At 34.9% G+C, this 16099-nt stretch overlaps 1 long non-coding RNA gene across 1 annotated transcript; it reads right to left on the bottom strand.

Annotated features, from left to right (window-relative positions):
* Positions 1-5881: 5881 nt before the first annotated feature.
* LOC136009335 (uncharacterized) lies at positions 5882-15101 on the bottom strand. Its single transcript, XR_010610504.1, has 3 exons — positions 15074-15101; positions 8114-8276; positions 5882-6739 (listed from the first exon to the last, which is right to left on the bottom strand). It is a non-coding gene; the product is annotated as an uncharacterized LOC136009335 (long non-coding RNA).
* Between the last annotated feature and the right edge of the window lie 998 nt (positions 15102-16099).

The raw sequence follows: 16099 nt of genomic DNA, 5'->3' as shown, positions 1-16099 counted from the left end.
GAATACAATAGTCTAGAACGGGATTTATTGAAGTATTTTATTAACTTGTATCTGCTCAACAGTACCATAGATCCTATGTTCTTTTAAGAATACATTGATACTGTGTTAAATTAAAGCAATTTCAGAGTTTTATGTAATAAACAATTTCAAAATAACCAATGGTTATAGGTCCAGGTTTCCTGATACTGCACTCTTAACAGCCTTTCAAATGGGCTGTTGCATTCGGGATAAATGATAAGAATTAATCTCAAGTAATCTCAAGAATTAATCTCAAGTCTTCAATAAGAAGTAATCTCAAGAAGAGATTACTTCCACCTCTTTTCTTCTGCCTCCTGAAAGCTCAATAATCATATGATTGCAGTAATGTTTTGAAGGGAACTCTGCAGGTCATTTAGTGTAACCTATATATCAAAGCAGTTTCACTAATGACAGAGTAAGTCAGTCATGGTTTTTACTTGTAGAAAGCCATGAAAACCTCAAATGATGGACAGATTGGAATCCATCATTACCCTCAGGCCTCTTCAACAGGGTGGTCACCAGCCTATGTGGATGCACAGGGCTTCTTGTTCCACCACAAGTACAAAACTTTGCACTTCTTTCTGACTTTCATGAAGTTTCTCTCACCTAAATTCTCAGGTTCCTCAAGGGATGAAAACTCTACCATTTCATATGCCAACAGTTTGTCTTTATGAATTTAGCATCATCAATCCTAAATACAATCAACAATGTTATGCTTGCAATATTTTAACTCTAAACTACTTACTCAGTGAGGATTACCACAGAAAATAAAACTTTCTTAGATTACTAAGTAAAAATATATATTTAGTTGTCAAGAATCCAATCCTATTAACGAAACACTGATCTAGAGCAGTGAGAAGTCATTCTGTAATCACTTTAATACTTTATTTTACATAAATAGTATTAATTTATACTCCTTAAAAATAATTTTATTAATTAGTCTTCATTTTGCTATATAAAACCTGAAGATGTTGCCATTTGTAGCAACTAAGACTAAGATTAGCATTATTTCTGATATTCATTTCTGGGGAGGTTTTTTTTTGTAAAAAAAAGTGGATACCTGCCTGTGTTACTCACCTGTCAACATTGATTAATAGTTTTTCTTGCTATAATAATATCTACTTTAGAGACTTAATTTTTATTCTGTGAGCAATCCATTGTTTAAAAAAAAAAAATCATAGTATATATGTGAAGAAATGCGCACATATTTTAGCTTCAGAAGAAAGTAAGATATTTTCAGTCTTTCTACTGAAAATTATAAAGATTTTGACAGATACAATATTCTATTAATATAATAATATAAATAATATAATCTTAATAATATAATAATTATAGCTATATGTTAAAATAATATAATAATGTAATACTATAAATAATATAATGATATAAATAATTCAATTTATTTCACAGTACTTCAAGTTAGTCACAGGAATCTAAACTATGTGGCAACAAGAAATTTTCTTCTTGTCCTGAACTATTACCTAACTAATCTTCATATCAATTTAATTGAAAACTTTTATATAAAACCTGCCATGCACAAATACACACTTTTTATCACTACAAAAGTCAAAGTACAGTACATGCAAAAGTAAAAAATAAGACTGTTACTCATGCGATGTCAATTAAAACTACCCAAACTTACTTTTCTTATGAGATCTCACAACATAAGCAATCCATTTTCATAGAATCATAGAATAGTTAGGGTTGGAAAGGACCTCAAGATCATCTAGTTCCAACCCCCCCTGCCATGGACAGGGACACCTCACACTAAACCATCCCACAAAAGGCTTCATCCAGCCTGGCCTTGAACACCGCCAGGGATGGAGCACTCACAACCTCCCTGGGCAACCCATTCCAGTGCCTCACCACCCTAACAGGAAAGCATTTCCTCCTTATATCCAATCTAAACTTCCCCTGTTTAAGTTTTAACCCGTTACCCCTTGTCCTATTACTACAGTCCCTGACGAAGAGTCCCTCCCCAGCACCCCTATAGGCCCCCTTCAGGTACTGGAAGGCTACTATTAGGTCCCCACGCAGCCTTCTCTTCTCCAGGCTGAGCAGCCCCAACTTCCTCAACCTATCTTCATACGGGAGGTGCTCCAGTCCCCTGGTCATCCTCGTGGCCCTCCTCTGGACTTGTTCCAGCAGTACTATGTCCTTTTCATCTGTACTCATGCTTGATCTGTTTCTAAGAAATTTATTTTTACTGCACATATTGCATACATTGCATATATTTCATATATTCTCCAAATATTCATTAAGTGACTGAAACAGGAATTTTTTAATCTTTGTTCTAGAAGTTCTTTCTTATTGTCTCAGTAAAGCTTAACTAGTGAACATTCAGAAATCAACAGGAATCAATTTTTCTGTACTAATATAATAACCCCAAACTTTCATAAATTATATGTTTACATGTTATTTTAACAAACATATTTGCTTACAGTGATGAAAAGGTTTATGCAAAGAGGTTGACCTTCCAGGTTGTTTATTTGTTGCAAGGTACTTCAGCTCCTGAGATGTGTTTCCAGGTTGTTCATTTGTTGCAAGGTACTTGCAACTCCTTGCACTTGCACTCCTGAGATGTGTTTCCCACTTAATTGCGGAGGCCTTGGCTACCACTTAAAACCCAGTTTTGGGCTACAGTCTTGTAATTTTCTTCTACATGAGTAACAAATTCCTCCTTTGTGAAAGTAGGACATTGTGAAAGTTCTCCTTGTTTACACAGTAGCCAGCCCATGTAGAACAGATTTCAGAACTGGGGCCTTGTCAGTTTTTGCTACTCAAAGGTATTTTTGGTTGTTTGCCTATAATGCTATAGTTCTCTCAGTACACAACACCTTCAGAGGCTGATTATAAAGCAAAACTATCTCCCCATCCCTCTCATTAGTTATATGAAAAAAAAAGGGTAGGGAAAAATGATCAGACTGTCACAAAACAAGGGAGCATTCAGGTTTTTACCCTTAAGGTGGTGTCCAAAGAGGACAAACCAGTCTATCTGCAGCTTTACCACCTGACAGGCACAGAGGCAACTTGCTGCTGTGGGGGAATGACCCAAAAAAATCAGATGCCTCCACTGAAAACAAACAAAAAAAGTCTTAAAGAGGAAAAAGCAGCCTGGTATCTCAGTTTCCCTGGACTGGAATTCTAGCATCTACAAAACGGTTATTTTGTTTTGAAAAGCTGATCATCATAATACGGAATGCAATTAATAATTGTAGGAGTATTTATGTTGATATATTTGTTTCCTTATGCCTTCGGGTATTTTATAACTTTTTCTAAGGGATAAAAGTGTACGCATTTTGCAGATTTTTCTGAAATGTGCTGCTAAACCAAGAGATCAGGAATGTTATGTACAGACTAGATCTATGATGCAAGACTCAAAGACAAAGATTGTTTAACTGTGATACTGTTTCATCTGAAAAATTATTTGCTTGTCAAAACTCTTCATGGTACCTCCAACTGCTTAAATTTCACAGAAAAGAAAAAGATACCAAGGCTGCTCTTTAAGTCATTTCACTATTTAGTAAGCCTCAGTAAGACATATCTCAGAGTAATATAAGTATATAAAGTTGAATAATTTAGTGCAGATAAAAGTCCATTCTACTGACAAATAATGAAATTCTTTTCAAAACTAGCACAAAGTTTGTTGTTTCCCTCCTCTCCCCCCAGCTTATATTTTCATCATATTTGTCTGTCATTTCTTTCTCTTAAGACTCTAGGGAAGTTTTGAAGCTTAGACTGCAATATTAGTAATCTTATTAATCTTTTAAACTTTCACAAGCCTTAAGTGCGAAAACAACATATGGCTGTGCAACAGAGCACCTCTGGAGATTTTATACTCCTCAAATAGCACATAAAATCTTATGTTGTGTTCATTCTTATTTATTGCTTGTCTGTCCATATTTTAACCCTCCAAGTATCAAGGTATCATTTTAATTCATTATGTTTTATTTGGTGCCATCTGTGCCTTATGGATTGTATTCATGGAAAATTAAAATCTCCTTTCACAAGGGCAGTGCATAGGTGTTGTCACAGTAACAGATCTATTTGTGCAATTAAGAGTAAGATGTGACTACTTCTTTGACCTAGGCAGTTGCAACTTTGCCAGACCAATAAGCTGCAATTGATATCTAACAGTGAGTATTCAATCAGGATTATGGTTCCTTATACCTAGGACAAAAAAAATGCTATTACAGTCAGAGATATTTTAGAGTGTAATGACTCACTTTTGCAATTTATTAAACAAGGGAGGACCTTTGTTTATATCAGGTGATTAAAGAATGACACTACTGAATTCAGAATCCCATTTAAATATTATATCAAGAACATTAAGGATGCATAGTTAAGCATACATGTCATTGAAACCTAGTGCTTTATCAATTTTTAATAATAAATGGAAACTGTATAAATGTATATTGCATACAAAAGACATTACAAGAACATTAAGGTTGCAAAATCAAACATTCAAAAAACTTCAGGAATGACAGACTTATTATCAGGCCTCTTGTGCAGAGACATTATGATAGTTTTTCTCAACAACACATGGGAAGTCTGTATCAGAGTGAGAAAGGACTACAGAATTCTAGTATTCTTTGGTTTCAGCTTAAAGGCTGAGTCATAAATGGCTATCTTTTCTTTTTCTACAGTGGTCTTAGCTATATCCTCTTCTTCACAATACCTGTGGTCTTGCAGAAAAAGTAGCTATGATCAAGTACAGATAAAGATATCCCTTCTTAGTCAAAAAAACTACTGTAGCAGCTGGTAAAAGGATAAGCTGGGAGGGACAGTATGGAAGGATAACACTCAATAAAGTATAGCTGTATGTGAGTTTGTGCTTTTGTGAGAATCATGTCCTTGCCCCAAGTCTTATTGGGCCTGTGGAAACCCTGTGATTGACAAGTGCTTCTGTAATCCTGGACAAATATAAAAAATATTTCTAAAAATCTCATTGATGGATCACATCCATTTTTGGGAGAGACCATTAGTCTTTATTAGCTAAAACAAAGAAGAAACACATTTTGAATTTAACCCTGTTTATGAAATATGCATGGTTTTTCTTCAAAAAGGTTGGTGATGTCCTTAGTCTGTTATTAATTTTCAATCTGCATCACAAGAGATGCCTTCAAACACAGATTAGAGTAATTAGAGGGAGTCAGAGATTCATTGGTGGAGGACTAAATATTATTTAGAATCATAATACCAATTATTACTATTTGTATCAAGCTTTTATATGCATTTTTTTGCATTCTTTTTAGCCAAGAACAAAACACAAAGGGTGTGTATAGCTATCACACGCTTGTTTTGCTCTACACTATATAAGCATTATTGTTGCTGAGAAAAAATGAGTCATGTTTTTTATAGAACAACTGTCATGCTTGATGTGATAACCAAGCTCTTGGATTCCTTGACCGTGCTAAGTATGTTTGTCTTCCTCTGGGGGAAAAGTGGGTTGATCATTAAGACACTAGAAAGCTCTATTTTGCATGGATTTTTTTAAGAAGTTAACAATTAAGACAATAGCAGGGTATTTTATTGCTTCATTTTTAGGCTGAGCACATGTGTATCTACCTTGCCAGTTACACCCCCCGTAAAAATAACTAGAAAAATAAAGAGTCCAGTATTGCTCAAACACCATGGAACAATCATCAGAAGACTTAACTACAAATTCATGTACTAAAACCAGTTTTAAGTAAAATAAAACTATTTGAAGGTATAAAAAACGATTGCATTGAAGTAATCACTCTTCTGGGAGAATTAATATCAAGTCTAAATTCTTTATTTTATTCATGACATTGTGCAGGGGAATTAACATGAGCTTTGAAACATAGCTTAACTAGAAATTAAATGAAAATACTAAAATGCTTAATGGACATTTTTATTGCTTTATTTCTTTTATTGGTTTGCATTATTATAAAATCATACATGTAGAGTTTCATTTGTTTTGTATTTCACTTTCTACATCACTAACTTCATCAAAGACCAAAAGAATGGATAAAACAACAAAAAGCTTGTACATCTTTTTGTAAATAACTGTCACTGGATACCTAAACAAAGTCACAATTCATCTCATTCATTGGCATTTCATCCTTCAGCAGATGTGTGCTTTGAACAAATTTATTGGCCTTATGAATAAAGATTAACACTCTTCTGTTCAACTCTGTTGAAGAGAACATTATTCTACAGTAAATGGACATGAAATTCAGCAGTTCGGATATTTAAAATAAAATTGATGGGTTTCATTGGATATACTTTCAAAGCTCCACATGGGAAGGATATCGCACAAATAGTGTTAATAAAAAGCTTTACAAATGTGCGTCTTTATTTCTGTTTTAAAGTTAAAGATCTTTTTTAACTTCTGTGAGTAAGGCAGTGCAAAACATGGAAAGAAAATGAAGTAAAACCTACCAATGAAAGCCTTAAATTTAGAAGCACCCAACCATGTCCAGTTAGGCTATGAACTTCTAATCTTGCTAGGTAAGGGCTAAATATTAGTACTAGGAGGGAGACACACACAAGTCAGAAGACTGGCAACAATTTGGCTACATTTCTTAGCTAGTTATAATAATGGGTTTATAGGTAAAAGAATAAAAGAAGAAAATGAAACAACAGGACGTTAAATTTTAGATGTTGCTTGACAGCAATCAAAATTCAGCAAGGGTAGCTGTTGCTAACAATTTTTCTTCCAGTTCTTCTTGTGATTTAAGCATTATCTCTGTTATGCCTGGATAAAAAGCAGATAGTAAAGTAAAACTTATGTCAAACTCAATAGCATTAGGTAAAAATGAAAGCAAAACTATACAGATCTAAAATGGCAGCATATATCCTCCAAGAAACATGCTTTTTTTAAAACCCCAAGGTCTTTTATCTTTATCCATATCCATTGGCTTCTCAGATCAATAGCAGGTGAAAAAAATCTTCCATCAATAGTAGGCTGGAATGTCAAGTACGGTTTCACTGGCACTGAATTGGCCAGGGAAAAAAAAAAAAAAAAACCACAACCAACAACCAAAAAGAAAAACAAATCAAACAAAAACCCCACAAACATTTATGACTTCAAGGCCACATGTACTTGTAAATAAAGTTGAGACTTCTCAAAAAAAACCCAGAATTTGTTTCAAAGTGAAAGTGTGAAAGTGCAAATAAATTATGGAAAAGAAAAATGTGGCAAAATGATCTTGTTTATTCTGGACAATGTCATCCCTCTATATTAATATTAGATTATAGTCAAGGAGTGGAGATTTATCATCAAAGACGAGGATATTTTGGTCCCAGGCATCTATAGGCTATTGCTTTCTCTGTTACTTTTTCTTCCTTTTTTTTTTTTTTTTCCCCAGGAATAATTTATACTGTCAGCCCTGAAGAATAGGAGCAGGAGGGGAAAAGCAACAAACCAACAAACCAAAACCAAAAAAAACCCCACAAGTTTGATTTCTTCATGTCTCATTATAATAGTGAATTTTAATAATTTCAAAATAAAATTTATTTCCTCCCCAAGACTCTTAAATAAATAATAACAGTGGTAGTAATAGCAATAATATACTAAATTATTGCCATATGGCTCCAGCTCCTGATCAGGGGAATGAATGAGAGAACCATGCATGATCACTTGCTATGCTCAGAGGGTCTATAGCAATTTATGATATTTTTAAATTATATTGTTGATGTGGAGAATGAGAGTAACTGATACTAGTTTTTTAATTAAAGTTCGTATTACCTGCTGGCTATATTTATTTTTTAAAAAAACTTTCTGGAGTTAAATCAAAAAGACCTCTAACACTATTAAATTCTTAATTAACAATAGCATACCACCTAGGAAAATATCTTGTGCCCACGGAAGAACAGTGAATTTGCTTGTTTAATAATCACCAAATGTCGTGGTTTAAGCCCAGCCATGCAGCCTCTCTCTCATTCTCCCCCTTCCTCCCCCTGCTCCTGGAGGGATGGGGAGGAGAATTGAAAGAATGTAACTCCCACTGGTTGAGATAAGAACAGTCCAGTAACTAAGGTATAACACAAACCACTACTGCTACCACCAATAATAATAATGATAAGGGAAATATATATAGTGGGCATGGTGTGCTGTGGTATGGAATACCTCTTTGGTCAGTTTTGGTCAGGTGTCCTGTCTCTGCTTCCTCCCGGCTTCCCCTCCTCCCTGGCAGAGCATGAGACTCAGAAACTCCTTGGTCAGAGTAAACATTACTGAGCAGCAACTAAAACCATCAGTGTTATCAGCGCTGTTCCCAGGCTGAAAAAGTCTTGAGATATAGTGAACAGCTATATTTCAAACATTATACCAGCAAGAAGGAAAACAAACATAATAACTTTGATATGATTTTAGGTGAAAACAGAGGTGCATCCATCATAGATCAGACATGTATTAAGACTTACTTAAAAGGCAGAGTTGTGGATTAGCCCCATAATACTTAGCTCTGGGCATCTCAGAGTTCACAAGATATGGAGAATTCAGAAAAGAAAAAAACCAAATTAAGAACCTGAATAATCTGACCTTTGATGAAGGAATCAAGGAAAGACATAACTTTTATATATTCTGGTTAATATATGTCAATGACGAAATTCCTGGAAAAGTATGAGTATAAAGCAGCAGGAAAAAATATTTAAAATTATACAAGGGACATAAATGCAATAAAAGAAGGACTAAAAAGCAACATGTAATTTCTTAGCCTTGAAACATGTTCAGCTATAAAGCATTCGAAAGCAGTGGAAGAAAACTCATCAGTCCAGTAGCTTCACCCTACATTCTGTTGCTGCAATATGATAGAAAATTATTGCACCAGAGGTAAAATAAATTCTATTACTCAGCAAAACTCAAATAAACGTTACGAACAGGACACCTAAAAACCTTAAAAATGGTCTGAAAAATACTAAAGAATGCTAAAAATTACATAGCAGGAAATAATATTTTTTTAGCAAAGAGAATTATAAGGTGATTGAACGGAATTACCACACTTATAGCCAGCTATGTTCAAAAGACAAACATTTTTACATAATCATGTCTTGCACTGAAACAGACTTAAGATATTATGGACACAGATTTATGACTTCCAAAAACAGACAGGTAAAGTTAATAGGGACAGAGATATTTTTTTTTTTTAATCTCGCTTCAAAACTTACAGTGTCGAGTGAAAAATCTCATCAAGTCATCATAGTGACAACAACAAATAATGTAAATATCACGTTGAAAAACTGTTTGTGCTCTTTAGGGTTGGGGTGAGAGGAAGCTCCCTGGGAAATAGCCATTTATCCTTTTAAATCAGTCCAGGTAAGGTACTTCAAACCTGCCAAAGAAATCATGTAGTACAACCAAAACAGTCAGAACACAAGGAGACAAACATAAAGTAAACAACTCTGGAAGTACTAAAGGAGAGTGGTATCAGCCATTCATGCACAATACATGGCATGCATGCAAACATAGTCTAATATAATGAAGATATTTGATGAAAGAGGTATATGAGACCCAAAATAACCCAAAAATGCTATTTTTGAAAAGGCAGTTTCCTTTATCAACAGCAGCTTGTATTCTCTTTCTCAAAGAAAAATCTCTGCCCTCTGCCTTTTATCAACCTTTTTTATTTTTATTTATTTATTTATTTATCTGATATTTTCATCTGGTGAAGTTGCAAACTGAAATTAAATGTGATCTAAAGTCCCCCACATGACTACAGATACTGCTGGTATGTTTTCTTATTTAATAACAATGGGCAGCAGCAGCAAATACCACATGGGCCTCTGACTATAGGGGCCCCTGAGGCAAGAACTGCTCCTGGTTTTTAACGTGGATGAGCTACAGTGGATGATTGACTCAGTTTAAAGACAAGTGAGAAGTTAACAGAACTGGGTTCATGAAAGGAACCTGAAATTAAGACTGTACCACCTTGATCCCCCATGCCCTCCCTAAAATAAAGAGGTGGTAACAGGCTTTCTTGGATTTAATGGATATCTAACCAGATGCTGCTAAAGAATTTGAGAAACATGAAACAGGCTTGAATAGAACAGGTTGGAAAAATTCTTCTATGCAGGGAAATAATTTGTGCACCATGACCAAAACAGTATGACAAATTACAACATACAGCTGCATACAGGCAGAAAGAACACTTCAGGACAGAGAATATCATAAAGTAGGTTTTAAATAGAAAGCTTGTAGTTCACATTTTTTTCCAAGGCAAAGATGAAACACCAGTAATTGTCCTAGTTTAACTGGTCACATTGGCATTATGGCAAGTATACAGTAAGTACACACAAGTACACACATAAAGTTAGTGCTATATGTTAATTATTCATCTGGTGCCTTCTTTTTAATCCTTTGTGAACTTACTTACATCTGAGCAAAGACATTGGAGAATGAGGTCCAGAAACTGTACTGTACGTGAAGATGAAGGGTTTTAAATAGCAAATCCATCAAGCCAGCTTGTTGCCAAAAGGAACTACTTCCTTTTGGAAGTAGTACAGAAAAATAATTCGTGCATGCCTTCTTCAAAACCCACAGCGTAATTTGAGGGAAATGCAATGTAATTTGAACTAAATTAAAATATTCCCTATTTAATATGAGCGTACGGGGATATAAATAAAGTGCATTTGCATATAAAAAATTTGAAAGCACTGTAGCTCCTTAAAAATGTGTTTATTCCCCTCATTCACTGGTATGTGATTGACCTACAGCATATAATCAGACAGTTTCCATTAGGAAACATTTAAGATCTTATCCATTTCATCTAAAACCTAAACTAAGTTCTTCCAATCACTTTAACCTAATTACAAATAGAAGAGAGATGACTTGTCTAACACAATTCCTATCAAAAAAACATTCCAGGTCAGGGGTTTAATATGAGGTCTGAGGAAAAACCCATGATACCCTAAATGCTGACTTTGAAAAACTTGTTTAATTTGACCTTTTTTATGTTCTTATATTCCTCTTAATAACTCAGTGGTTTCAATATTTTATTTTTTTTTAAGGACAATTATATTTGATCATGCTGAAAAAAACCCAAACCTGTTCCTACTGCAAAATCTGTTAATGCAATCTTTTTAAACTTTACAGAGTTTTAATTACCTACACTTTACCAAAAAGTAAATTACGCATAATTAAAATATCTCAAAATATATTAACCCTGTCAACACCAATAAAGTTCATTTGGATTGACTTCAGTAGAGTAGGATTTCCTTTCTTAAATTTAGCAAATGGATGTATTTCTATAGAAATTCAGAGCAGAGCTTTCTAGCTTTTGACTAATTTTGCATCTAGCAAAAATATTTGCAAAGGATGCTATTGTAATACAGGTCTTTCATATTCACCAGTCTTATGACAGTTTTCAGTATAAAATAATCAGAAATTACTGATAACCGTAACATCATACTTTACCTACAGCAAAAAAAATTGTGATAATGTAGTAGGATAAGCTGAAATATTAATCACTTTCTCCTTGGTTGTTGAAGCACTACAAAATTGAATTGTTCTAGCTTTACTAGTTGATGTTTGTGTCTATCATGTTGGATGCATGCATATATTACTGAGAGTATTAGCTTGCTGTGATTTTCTCTATAAGCTTTTCCTGGTATCAGAGCTTTATTAGAGATTTTTCTCATTTCCTCTTAATTTTAAAAAAATTACTTAAAATTAACATGACCCCAATTTTTTGCATGATGGTTTTGGTTGTTTTTAATGATAGGTATGGAGGTATAGAAAATAATAAACTTGTTTACCAATGTAATTTCCCACATCTTTCAAACTACTGTTTTAAAATACTTAAGTTATGGAAAAACAGTAATGCAGAAAAACAAATGCAGAACTTAATCAAATATGAGCAAGCCACAGAGGAGATTAGAAAAAAAAAAAAAATCCAACAGTTGCAGAAAAAAAAGTGGAAAATTAAATTTGTGTATAAAATCTGTTGCTGTAATAATAATACATTTTCACATAATAGCAACATAGTATGAAAAGGCATCTAATCCATAGGTCCACCTCATTTCTTTATAAATAGTACTAGGTTTCTTGGAGTAAGCCTCCATTTTACCTTCATCAGGTTATTTCTAAAGCTGGTTTTGCCTGAATTGGTAACTTGTGAGTATATGAGCTTTCTATCCATTAGCAAACTCATTCAGTACAAGTTTCAGAACTGCTCATTCAAAACCCCTTCAATATGAAAAAGGCAGTGTCACAAACATTTTCACATATAACTGCCCAAGGTGTAAGAACATAAATGAAAATTAGGTCTTTAGCTTTCATCTCCTTTATGTGGATGCTGACCTATGCATGATTTAAAATTCAATTTCCTAAAAAGCAACCCGGGAGGAGCTGAGCACATATTACTATAGCTAACTTTAAGTAGGCAATACAGGAAATATGACAATAGAATTAGGTCCCAAGAAAAGAACAAAGAACAAATTACCACCAGCATTACTAGCTAGATTTTGCAATGAAGAAGCACTGCTTCATGATGTAACTAAGTACAGAAACAGATCTAAGTGGGACAGAATTTACCTGTTTAGATTTAAACCCACTTTTGAAACCCTGCAGCTTTGGCTCTGGCTTTGGCTATACAAGAACTGCTGTAACTTATGGCAGGGTTCAGCAAAACCCTGCTGAAACTGACACTGCGTTAGGAGTGTCAAGGACTGGAACATCTCTACTTCTATTTTCTAATTGCAGTCAGAACCACCTATTGCATTGGTAGAGAGTCATTCTAATGAGTTTTCAAAAAAGTTTGAATAACATTAAAACTACACAATGCTGTTAATTCATTTAACTAACACAAAAAAGCTCAAAGGAACATTGAAAGGAGTTAATATTATAGTATGCATCATAAAAGTAGAAAAAGTTCAGGGAAGTCAGACAAGGACAATCAAATGCCTAAAACAGCATTTCTATGAACATCAACTAAACAAATTCCAGCTTAAGAAGACCTTGAGTGAGAAATTATTGCTAGGAGAGACTTGGAGAAACTATGGTAAGATGACTCCTCCAGTGTAAGCTCATTCCCAAGAATCTGCTTTCTGTTAATGTCAGATGCTGGTATACCGAGCTAAATGGACATTTTCCATTATCCAGTATTCCTACATTCTTAATATCAGTGGATGTAACTTAAAAAAAAAAAAAAAAAAAAAAAAAAGAAAAAATTACAGAAGGAAGCAGACAAATGCTTCTCAGTTGTTGCCTTTACCTACCCATACATTAGACAGATGCTTCCATTTGCAGGAAAATTCATTCTTTACTGCTTCCAGTCCTGAGTGTGTGCATGTATATGCATTTTTATGCGTACATATATTATGTGTCTGTATATGTACATCTGCACATACATATAGGCAGTGACATCACACAAACTTACTCTGGGTCAAATCAGTTTTAGTATTAAAAAATAACAATATCGTAATTTATTTTCATTTCCTGGCATTCAAAGAGATTCATCTAATATACTTTAATGACACCTACCTGGATGAATTAAATTTCAATTAGACTTTCATTAGAAAGACATGACTAGAGGGGCTGCTGCTAAAGAACAGAGGACAAAATAGCCAGAAACACTGCCCTAGAGAACTGTGAACAAACCACATACCAGAGGGCAGCACTGCTCTGTGGTGTTTTCAGTGCCTTTGTGATTGTAGCAACCTTTACCATATACACCCTGAAGAATTGCATCTTTGATTCTTCTCTCCTTTTGCAAGGCTATTCTCTAGCATGTTCTACCCTACAGTTTCCTGGAATCCTTGAAAATATTAAGTAAAAGTGTGTCTTTAGGGTTGCTCTATGTAAGGACTATGAGATAGTTCACAGTAAATTACAAATAAATACAATAAATAAAAGTTCCTGAAAATAACAAATAGCTCAAGCAGGAGGCTACAAAACTGCAAGGAATGAATGTCAGGCAGCAAAACATACATACAGTGTTAATACATGACACATTTCTGACATGGACATAAAGGTCACAAACTGCTACTGAACCTGAAGACTAGTCACACTTTCATATAAGCATTCCTATAGGTTGAACCAGGAAAAAAAAAAATCAGGTTTTTGTGAAGGCATCTTTACAAAGCTCTCTATACAATTGAGCAAAGTACAAAGAGCTAGCTACTTCAGAGTACTTTGAGTGGTTACAGGGAATACTGGATCATTTTTGCAGCAGTAGTTAATTGAACATCTTAGTTCCTGGGCTGTATAGCGGTTCCTGAGTTATTCCCAAATTGCAGCACATATGTCTATGCTTAAATTCCACTGCTTTGAGTTTATCTTTTCCAAGTTCTGTTTTAGAAATGTGCCTGACCTGGCAGCTCCTGCCTGCTTGATGTTACTAAGCTTTAATTCTGAATAGCCATTAAAATTCTGCTTGCTCTACAGTGCCTCACCTCACTGCCACAACCTCACAGGGAATAATTGTGGAGGGAAACTCTGTCTGAACAGCTAAAATCCAGGAACAACCCAGCTGGAGTTCAAGTTTCCATTTATATCAGCAAGTGTATTTTCCTGCAGTGAGTGTAGAAAATGGCATATACACAAGTAAAGAAACACAGTTAAAATTAATGCTACAAAATAACATAATAACATTTAGTATTTGCATGATACCTAATTCAAAGCATTTTATGTGCAGTATTTAATCCTCAAATTACTTCTTTGAGAATCAGCTGTTTAACATCTACCAAGGTTCTGTGGAAGATGATACCTTTCAAAGAAATAAGTTTACATCTGGGCAGCTTTTTCAGAAAACAAACTATCTGTCGTACTAAAGGTCACAGTGTAGGAAAGCTTTAGAAATAGAAGATCTTTGGCCTAAATCCGAACCAGACCAGTAAAAGTTGTCTATGAGCATTACACATCAGACACCTTTAAAGAAACTTAACGAAAATTGCCTAGAATTTAAATACAGTTTGCTTTGCATTTACTTTGCATAGGCCTATGGCAGAAGCAGTTAAGTTTAAAAAAAATATTTTGGTAGTGAAACCAAATGTTTAAAATGTTTGTGTAGTAACAGTGGTTAGGTGAAAAGGAAATGTAGAGCATATTATAAATATACAAAATGAAATCATGAACATACACTATACTTACTTCTCAAGAAGATGAAAAAACAGCCCATCTGCATCAGTATTGAACTACCAGAAGACAGAAAATGGAAAAGGTAAGAGGATTATTCCAGTTCCTTCAGGCTAAAACATCTGGACATCAGTGAAATGCTAGATGCCTATCTAACTCTCAGAAATGTTAGTTGTAACACAATATTTAGCTAAGACATCTGCCTGGGTCTCCATATTTAGGTGAGATTTCCTCACCTATCAGCGGTGTAAGCAGAGGAATCAGTATTTGAGAAAATGTCAGCCCTTGATTCAAGAGCATCTATCAATAAACACATAATAGCTTTTGTGTCAATTGAGCCTAAAGGAACAAAGGAAGTCTTCATTTACAAAACGACATTTTAATCAATTCTTCATCCAAGAAGAGAATTGCAAGCATCCGAAAGCTGAACATTAAGTTTCAGCTTTCATCAGTCTTGAACTTCTGGGCACTGTTATTTATGAGCTTTGGGAGGAGAGGTTAAAAATATCTGTCCTGGGTTAAGCATTAGTAATCATTTTTCTCCTTCTTAGTAGCTGGTGCAGTGCTGTGGTTTTGACTTTCAGCCTGGGAACAGCACTGATAACACTGATGGTTTTAGTTGCTGCTCAGTAATGTTTACTCTGACCAAGGAGTTTCTGAGTCTCATGCTCTGACAGGGAGGAAGGGAAGCTGGGAGGAAACAGAGACAGGACACCTGACCCGAAGTAGCCAAAAAGGTATTCCATACCACAGCACATCATGCCCACTGTATAAACTGGGGGCAGTTACCCAGAAGGGCTAGATCACTTTTTGGGTCAGTCTGGGTGTCGGTCAGCTGGTGGTGAGCAGTTGCGTTTTCTTCCCTTGTTATTTCCCTTATCACTATTATTATTGGTGGTAGCAGCAGTGGTTTGTGTTATACCTTACTTACTGGACTGTTCTTATCTCAACCCATGGGAGTTACATTCTTTCGATTCTCCTCCCCATCCCTCCAGGAGCAGGGGGAGGAAGGAGGAGAGTGAGCGAGTGGCTGCGTGGTTC

Source organism: Lathamus discolor, chromosome 2, assembly GCF_037157495.1.
Source record: "Lathamus discolor isolate bLatDis1 chromosome 2, bLatDis1.hap1, whole genome shotgun sequence".
NCBI classification, from domain to species: Eukaryota; Metazoa; Chordata; class Aves; order Psittaciformes; family Psittacidae; genus Lathamus; species Lathamus discolor.
Note: the sequence above shows the minus strand (reverse complement) of the source record. Positions and strands in the feature narration are given on the sequence as shown.